This window comes from Amblyomma mixtum, chromosome 3 (genome assembly GCF_055824585.1).
Source record: "Amblyomma mixtum isolate Tamu chromosome 3, ASM5582458v1, whole genome shotgun sequence".
Lineage (NCBI taxonomy): Eukaryota > Metazoa > Arthropoda > Arachnida > Ixodida > Ixodidae > Amblyomma > Amblyomma mixtum.
In genome coordinates this window covers 295,588,726-295,598,104 of record NC_143014.1, presented here as the reverse complement: position 1 = coordinate 295,598,104, position 9,379 = coordinate 295,588,726, and the positions used below count along the sequence as shown (strand labels likewise).

Below are 9,379 nucleotides of genomic sequence, written 5' to 3'. Positions count from 1 at the left end.
TTAGCAGTCAATTTTGGTCAACATTCATAAGTGATATCCACACTTCAGAAAGCACGCACCTGCTCCTGTGTAGACTTTGCATTTTCATGAACTATTTATGTGGAGTCTTCTTTTCATGCAGTGTGCTGTTAGCCTGCATGACAGAAGGACAGTTAGGTTTGCTGATAAGTGAACAAAAAACTGCACAGCATTTTTGCAGCTTAACCTGCATTGCAGCTCTTAAAACCATTCTGTTCTAGTATAATTTAATTTAAATAGCATGTAGTAACGCTACTACTCCTGCTCAATGTTTCATCTGTGTGGTTTTCAGAATGGTCTTCCACAAGGTTTGGCGTTGCCAGCACAACAAGCGAAACAAGGTGTCAAGTCGGCGCAATGCCGCGTGCATGGCTAGGCTTGGCATCAAGATAAAAAAGCTGACCGAAGCCACAAAGAGAAACGATGAGTACTTGCGAAGGAATGTGCCCTTGGTTGCCATCATAAGAATTGATAGCAGGCATACCCATAGCACACAGTCAGCAGATGCCCTGTGCCTTCTTCGAGGAACCCGCACTACACGGGAAACATTCCTGCAATACTTCAGTGATGGGATGACAGTCAGCGAAGCACGCAGGCTGCATGAAAGTAAGCTGTGCCTGGAGGAAAATGGACCAGTGCTGTTGGCCAATGGTGCCTTAAATCCTTTGGCAAGAACCGTGCAGCACTGGCACAATGTCTGGAGGACTGCGTGCTTTGGCGGTACCACAATGGATCCACTACTGAAGCTGGAGGAGAAGGCACCCCTCTATGCAGCCAATGGTATGAGAAAACTTGTTACAACAACATCCCTCATTATGGGGTGCATGTAGCTAAACATAGTGTCTCATTATTTTATCAAAAGTATTGTGCTTGTGGGTAACTGTAACTTGCCACAACAATTTCATGTAGGCCAGTACCTGTGTAAAATTTTGGACCCTTGTATTATGACAATCACACAGCATGATCTGTGCAGGCGTTCTTCAGTGTACAGAGCCAGATTATGAGACTCTTAGTACGTATAATGTGCCTGAAATCTCTTGTGAGTGTACACTTGGCTTCTCACAATTTCCAGGCACTGATGTGACGGTGCGCCGGAGTGACAATACCACCTGCTGGGCTACTCTAGTTGCAACCCCCATCATGAAGCGGGCCCAGGCACTGGATGCTGCAAGAGAGTCTTTATAGAGTCCACGGCCTCTTGCGACAGCACAAAATGCACCGTCACGGTGGTGCTGGTGGCAACAATGGCTGGTGCTGTGCCAGTAGCGGTGCTACTTCACAATGAGCAAAGCACAGACGGCTACGTGGCTGCATTTCAACTTTTAAAAGACACTCATCCTTTCTGCTTCGGAGGTCAGGCCGTAAGTAGGAAAAACAATAACACTGCCTTTAATTTGTGCATTGCAGAAGCTAACTTCAAGAAAATATGCCTTCATGTTTCCTTCCCCATTACTTCATCACCATAAAATGTGATTGCCAAGAATTGCAAGAGGTTGTAGATGCAATTCTAGGCTCCCATATTCTTCACGAAAGCACCCCATAATAAAAAATGTAAGAGCGATATTTCAACACTGTGCTACACAAAACCCATAACTTCGCCATATGCACTCAGTGAGGGTGCAGTTACGGCTCAAGTTGAGTGAAGAATAGAGGGGAACAGAATGTTGCAGTTCACCAACATGTCTGTGGCACGAAAGGGAATGATATCAGTTCCTGTAAAATTGCAATGGTCATACAAACATGCAAACAGCCATTTCTCTAAAGGTAAAAAAATTCTTGTACACACTAGAAAGAAAGCACACGTAACTTTTTGGGCCTACAGTATAAAAGCAAAAGTGCTGAAATGTTCACATTACTGGCTACCTGCGTTCTTCAGAGCACACAATTCTCTCCATATTAAAATTCCTTATGACGGTTACCTTACACTTATTGATTAGCTGATACCTCTGTAAGTTCTATTCCGTACCTGGGGTTAGAGGCTTTCATGCTTCAGCGTTTCTTAATCAAATATTCCGTCTCCTCAGAGAGCTTGGCAGTATGCCGTCTACCATCCTACCTTCTACTTCTACTGAACACTACGCAATGATAGATGTGAGACTATCGTCCAATGCCTGAACATTAAGGTCGTCGCCCTTGGTTATATATCTGTTCTGCAGTGAGACCTTTACTTTCCCTCTGAACGCTAACGCGTTAATGGGCTTCAGTCTCACTGTTTTTTCCCATCCCTTCTTCAAGCATAGGCTAAATCGAGACCTTAGCATCCTGTGGCCACTACAACGCACCTTTCCGAGAACTTCCACATCCTGCACGATACCAGGATGAGCGCACAGTATGAAGTCTATTTCATTTCAGAAGGAATATGATCCGTAAATTATTCCTCTCTGCGAACTCTACTCGTAACTCCCCCCGATATTCCCAGAACCTATACCATAGTCGCCTACTGCCTGGTCTCCTTTCCTACCTTAGCATTGAAGTCGGCTATCAGTACACTGCAGTGTTTTTATTTCGTTCTCTGCAGATTCCTCGTCTTCATAGCAGCTTTCAGTGATCTGGTCATCATGGCTAAATGCGGGCGCATACGTTTGTACCACCTTCAGTTAGTACTTAAGGTTATTTACGATAGCTGCCACCCTCTTGTTAATACTATAAATTCCTCTATGTTGCCAGCTATATTCTGACTAATAAGGAACTCCACACCTAGTTCTGCTATCTCCCCTAATCCACGATAGCATAGTATTTGCCCACCTTTTAGGACTGTATATGCCTCATCTGTCCTAACCTCGCTAAGCCCCACGACATCCCATTTTAATGCCTGCTAGTTCCTCAAACAGCTTTGCAAGACTAACCTCACTGGATAAGGCTCGAGTTAAGCATCACCAGGCTGTTTCCAGCGGCGGCTTGTCCAGAGCAAGAGATTCTTGGCACCCTCTGTTGTGTCACAGGCCTGACAGCTGCCTTGGTCAGTTGCTAAGCTGCCGCTGTAGACTGAGGGTTAACTAGTGTATTCATACAGGAGGTTTTGACCAAGTACTACACCAGGGCGGCCAAATCCTGCTCTGGTGAGGAAGTGCACTGTCGGTTCTGGTCACCGATATCGGACCTAACCCCAGGCCTGGTTATGCAGTTCCATCGACAAGCGGATTGGGTTATTTCTACTTAACAGCAAGCTAGCCATAGCATCCATGCCATGGATACTGACCTTTTTCTTAATTTTTTTTTTAGGTTTCAACTGAAAAGTCTAACCCCTACTAGTAAGCCAGAGTCCAGAGTATGCATACGCTGTCACTTCTGCATAGTGATATTATTTGAACTGCTTTAAACTGCGGCAGAATTTTCTTGTCCGCGATCCTCATTACAACAGTCCTCTGAAAGTAGCGGATACCCACCAGGATTCACACTATGTGGATATGTTTGGCAACAGATGATGTAAAGTCAGATTTCTAGAAGAAAGCTAGCCACAATATTGTTAATCAAAAACAAAGATCCAAGAATGAATCCTTGCAGGTCACGTGAAGAACAAACACTAAAAGCTATCAATTGTTCTTGGCTTGATAGGCGTGCTGAAATCGGCTATTCTTCTCGCTGCAGGCACCACACGTATTTATGACAGACAACTCCAGTGCAGAGAAGGCTGCACTGCAGGAAACATGGCCTACAGCCAGGCAGCTTCTGTGCCATTTTCATGTGGCCCAGGCAGAGTGGCGCTGGCTGACAGCTGCCCACAACCATGTTGGCAGCATTGTTGGCAGCATTCCTGGAGGCAAGTATTGTCCAAACATAGTTCTTTTTTAATGAGGGGGACTGCGAAATTACAGGCACAGCGTAAACGTGCATATGTGTATGTGAAAGGCACTGGCACATTTCTCACTGAAGGATTCCAAACTACAACTACAGGTCATGTATGCTGACACAGAAGAGAAGCTGGAAGCTGCGAAAGCCAGGCTTGGGTCTGAATCCCACCAGGGCTACATAGAACGGGTGAAGGCATTCCTCGAAAGGGAGGAGGAGTGGGTGCTCCTTTTCCGTGCAAACATCACCACACGGGGGCACAACACAAATAATTTCTCTGAGGCCACCATCCGTATCCTCAAAGACATCGTGCTCAGCAGAGCAGAGGCCTTCAGCGCCGTTGCACTAGTGGATGCAGTGGCCGTGGTGTGGGAGAGATACTTAGAGCCGCATCCTCCGCCATGCTAACAGCCGTGTTGCCAATCATCACCTGGCTTACAAACGGCTCCTTTCCCGGATGCCGTCAGGAGCTGCTGACACCATACGACTAACAGGCCACAACCTCTATGCAGTGCCCAGTGCCACACGCCAAGACACAATATATGAAGTGTCAGCAGATTTTGGAATGTGCAGCTGCGCAGCAGGAAAACAAGGTGCTTTTTGCAAGCACCAGGCGCTTGTCCATGAAACTTTTGGGGGATTGTTTCCCAATGCGCCGCCCCTGAACACAGGAGACAGGCATCAATTGGGCAAGCTGGCCTTAGGCAACAAGTGCCCCCCTCGGGATTTCTTTATGCCCTTCCTGGAAGGAGAGCAGCCTCAAGAAGAGCCCGACCAGGCAAGCTGCAGTTACGAAAACCCACAGGCTTGTGAAGCAAGCCACATGCTAGACGACTGCCAGCCCTCCACATCAAGACAGCTGTCACCTACTGTGCAAGACTGTGATCAACCCCAGCTTGCCCAGGTGCATATTCCCTGTAAAGTTCCTTCTCATCCTAAATCCTTCTTTCCTCAGCAATGCCAGTGCAAGTAAAGACAACAAACATTTTTTCTGGTTGATCTTTGCAAACATGCAGAAAAGACACTTTTTAGAGTTCATGCTGAAAGTAACACAAGTGTAGAAATACAAATTCTAGAATTCTCTGCGATACATATTCCCTTGCCAATGTTAGTTGCACATTCAAGTCTGCAGCTTTCCATTCAGATGAAAGGCTATACCAGGCAAGAATGAATAAATAAGCCACAGTTTTGTCTGTAAATGCTGGGAACATTTGCAACGGATCTATATATGAAGAATGTTAAACTCAGATTGTTCCGCTGACCAGGTTTTTACCGCATATGCATGAAGAGGTATGCCGTGCTACAGTGAAGTTTCATGTCCAGCAAATGGACAATCTGATTCAGCTCAGAGCTTACTGCTAGGATAACAATAGGGTGCCACAGTCATAATTGGCTACTTGTAGCAATTTCAGACATGTTTAGTTTAGTTTATGAGGATTTAATGTCCCGAATCAACTCAGGCTATGAGGGACATCATAGTGAAGGGCTCCGAATATTTCGACCACCTGGGGTTCTGTAACGTGCACTGACATCACACAGTAGACGGGCCTCTTAGAATTTCGCCTCCATCGAAATTCGACTGCTGCAGCCGGAATTGAACCAACGTCTTTTGGGTCAGCAGCCGAATGCCATAACCACTGAGCCACCGCGGCGGCTAATTTCAAAGAAGTGTGCATGCAAATAATGAGAATGCTAATATATAAAAAGAAAGAAAACCAACATGGCAATCCTCAGCTGCTGCAGCCCAGCCTGCAACTAGAACTTCCATCAGAGGGTAGATGATAGCTACAGAGCTTTGGACATTCGAAACACTCAAAGTGGACAGAATCTAGTCATTCAGTTTCACAACCTTTCATGCAGGAAAGAGAAGATGCGTACCGGAGCTTGGAGTCCCAGCTGCGCCGCCTGCATGCCATGAATGAGCACAACCCTGCATATCTAGAAATCCTGCGGTGTCTTGGGCATGAGCTGGACCGCGTGCCCAATGGAAATGATGCAGCTGGGCTTATGCTTGCCTTCAAGGCAACCGCAGCAGCACGGAGGCACCGGGGACGTCAAATCCGGGTGCAGCCTACAAGTATTGCGAGACGCCGGCCGGGGTTGACAAGGGGCTGCAAAAGGGCGCCAGCTGGACGCCCACCAGGTCAACCCTGTTCCAAGAGGCCAAAAATAAGGCCCCACTCCCTTCGGAGTAATGTGCTAGAAAATGTTCGAAGTGCAAAATTGCACTGAGGACATTTTTCGTAAGATCAAATGCAACATGTCTATTCTAGATAACACACTTGATTTTGAGGGGTGTGTCATGTACCGCACGTGACACTGTGCACTTGCTTGTGATGTCAGGTTTGTGCTGCGAGCTGGAAATGCATGCATTTTGAGAAGGAATTTGCACCACACGATTGATGCTCATGAATAATTCAGTAAAAGTATGGTGCATAGTGCCCCTGACAGTGGCCTTATACTGAAGTCTTCCTATTCCAAAATCTGATGCGAGTTCTCATGTGTGCTGTTCTCATAATCCTTGATTTTTTGGTTTGGTATGGTTTATTAGGGTTTAATGTCCCAAAGCGACTCAGGCTATGAGGGATGCCGTAGTGAAATTTTGACCACCTGGCGGTTCTTTAACGTGCAATGACATCGCACAGTACACGGGCCTCTAGAATTTCATCTCCATCCAAAATTCGGCCGTCGCGGCCGGGACCGAACCTGCGTCTTTCGGGTCAGCAGCCGAGCGCCATAACCACTGAGCCACCACGGTGGGGCCTTGATTTTTTTATAGTCTTCTAACAGTCCGGCAGACTGCTGCAAACTGTACTGTTTGGTCATAGCTATATATGCTCTTTTCTGCTTGAAAAGAGTAGCATAGCTCTCTAACACTCCAAAGGTGACCACAGCTCTGAGTCAGCAATTCTGCTGGGTGTTCTTGTGCATGTTTGTCATTCCTTGGCATTCCTGACTCTATGGTGGACTCCAATGCATCACAGGCTTTTGTAAACTGCAACACATCTTTGGTTTTTTGCACTGCTTTGCCAGTTCCTTTTTAAAGACACACGGTGTTTTCAAGATCCTTAAGAGAGCCTTCAGGGACCACCTTTCTGATTTAACCAGTTCCTGCTGCCCATGACACAATCAAGCAGCAGGTCTTCCGTTACAGTGCTGAAGTTGCACTGGTTAACTTGCAACCTTGCAGCTGCCAGTCTAAACTTTTCACCTTTCCCCTCCTTCATACTGTAAAGTTTTACTGCCCATCGCATGGCCAAGTTTTGTTGAACACTGTAAGGTGAACTTTGCTTTGAGGCTTTCTTCTACATTTTGTGCATTGCCTCAGCTTTAAGCCTGCTCGGAAACACAAACACGGCTATTTGCCCTTCAAGTGAGATCTATGACAGCTGCATGGCTGCCCCACATTGCCACGTATCATTGTAGAGTGTTTGTTCACGCTCAAGGCTGCAGGAAAGGGTTGTTATCACTTTTGTTCGTGACGCGAGAAGCGACCAATCTCGATTGATTGCAGCCATGGAAGGCCGCATCTAGGTTTTTCCAGATTACTGTAGATGATCTTGTGCTGTTATCTGGAAGTTTCCTTGCCGGCTTTAAATTGAGCGATGCCACGAGCGGCGGACATTCGTAGTTCGATGACCGACGAGCACGTTTGTTGCTTACGCTGCCGCCGAGTGATTCAGTTCTTTTGCGGGCACAAGTCAACCCAAATAAAGAGCTTCGTTTCCAAGATTGGTTGGTGTCTTCCTGACCACTGGACTGCCGTCACTACAACGTGACATCTGGTGGAGGTGCTGGGTAGCCTTCCATGTACCGGACACCCCCTGCAAGTCGTGACGCCAGCTTTTTGAGCCATTCACCGGAGGACGTGACTCCAGTCCACCGCGCAAGCCGACGTCTGCTAGGGGACGCACCTGAGTTCGGGACTCTGCCGGACCCTACTCGGAAGCGAAAGCCTGGAGTAGCAACGTCCACCATGAGCTTGCCCCAGACGACGACTCCTGTCATTCTTCAGCAGCCCCGGGTGCCACCAACCTTTGACGCTTCGCTTGGCGCCGACCCCGAAGAATGGCTAGAACAGTTTGACTATGTGGCTATTTTTAACCAATGGGACGATGCCACGAAATTAAGATCCGCCGAACCTCCTACGTATCAACGACCGTTATCTTACTGTAGTATCTGTAACTTCTTGTATTCTTGTATCCTTAAATAAACCAGCTTGCTTTATTCGAGAAGAATCCGGCCACTTCTTGCTGACATGGCGCAGCTGACAGGATCTGCAGAGGAACCTCTCATGCACGAAGAGAGAGTGGACATCGCGGAGCGCAGCAGAACGCCGTCGGTGAGCTCTGAGTCCACATTCATCGGGTCTCCTGCGAAATCGACTGACAGCCACGTTCTCAATGCCTTAAAGAAGCAGCGACTGGCGGACGAGTTGAGAACCCGCAGGCTTCCGTGCACCGGCCGAAAGGACGATCTCATGACTCGTCTTCTGGACGACAACGCTCGCCTCCAGGCTCCGGCAACCACGTCCGACTCAGCGACCAGCCAGGGCGGAACAGATGACGATGAACACGGAGAAGCGGAATCGAAAGCGCCGGCTGCTATCGATATGCTGCGGGCTGAGGTTGACGAAATACGACGGCTTCTAGCACAACAACGACACGAGCTGGCGACACGAGCTGCCGACACGAACTGGGCACGAAACGGCTTCCCAACGTCATGAGGGTGTCCGCGCCCCTACTGCGGCAGCAAACCAACGGCCGACAGAGACCTATCGCGGCACACCTCCTCAGTCCTCACCGGAAAACGATGCCGCTACAGCTCCCGAGGGTACACCAAGCCTGAACGAAGTTGTGGCTATGTTCGCTCGTGCGCAGCTACAGATGATGGAGGCATTGTCGAGAATGTCAGCGCCAGCTTCGCCCGTGCTGATCCAGTCTACGCACGATACAGCGTCCGCCACCACCGAGTACGACGGTAGTGCTCAACGAAATGCAAAGACTTGGATCTCGCAAGTGAAGCGCGTTGCTGCGTTGGCCCACTGGTCCCCATCACTGACGCTCGCGACGGCTGCAAGGAGCTGTGAAGGACTGGCACAGCTCTTACGGTATATGACTTGCGAAACGTGGGACTCCTAAAAGCATGCCTTCGCCCCGCGTTTCGAACGGAGACTCACAAGAGTTTCTGGACCTGCAGGCTACTCGAAGACTGCGCAGTTCGGAGACCCTCGTCGAGTATATGTACTTCAAAAATGCTCTTCTTGACAAGTCCCCCTACCCGCTTACGAATGAAGAATTTCGCTGATTCTCAGCGGAATCAACGAGGACACCTGGGCTAATCCCCTCGCTGCACAGCCTTGCAGCAGCGTCATTGAACTGCGCAGCGCTGCTCGACACCAGGCGGCGTAAGACAGTAAGGGCGCAATTCCGACAAACTGCACTGGGGCAGCGGAACCAGGGGAGGAGCATGCCCAGTCAAAAAAAACCATTGGAACCAATTGGACATTCCAGTTGGAACTAAATGTGCATTCCCATTGCTTCCAATTGGATTTCCCAATTGGAACCAATTG

At 48.4% G+C, this 9,379-nt stretch overlaps 1 pseudogene; it reads left to right on the top strand.

Moving 5' to 3' along the window:
• The first annotated feature begins 310 nt into the window (after positions 1-310).
• LOC149355263 (uncharacterized) lies at positions 311-6,039 on the top strand (annotated as a pseudogene).
• Positions 6,040-9,379: the final 3,340 nt, after the last annotated feature.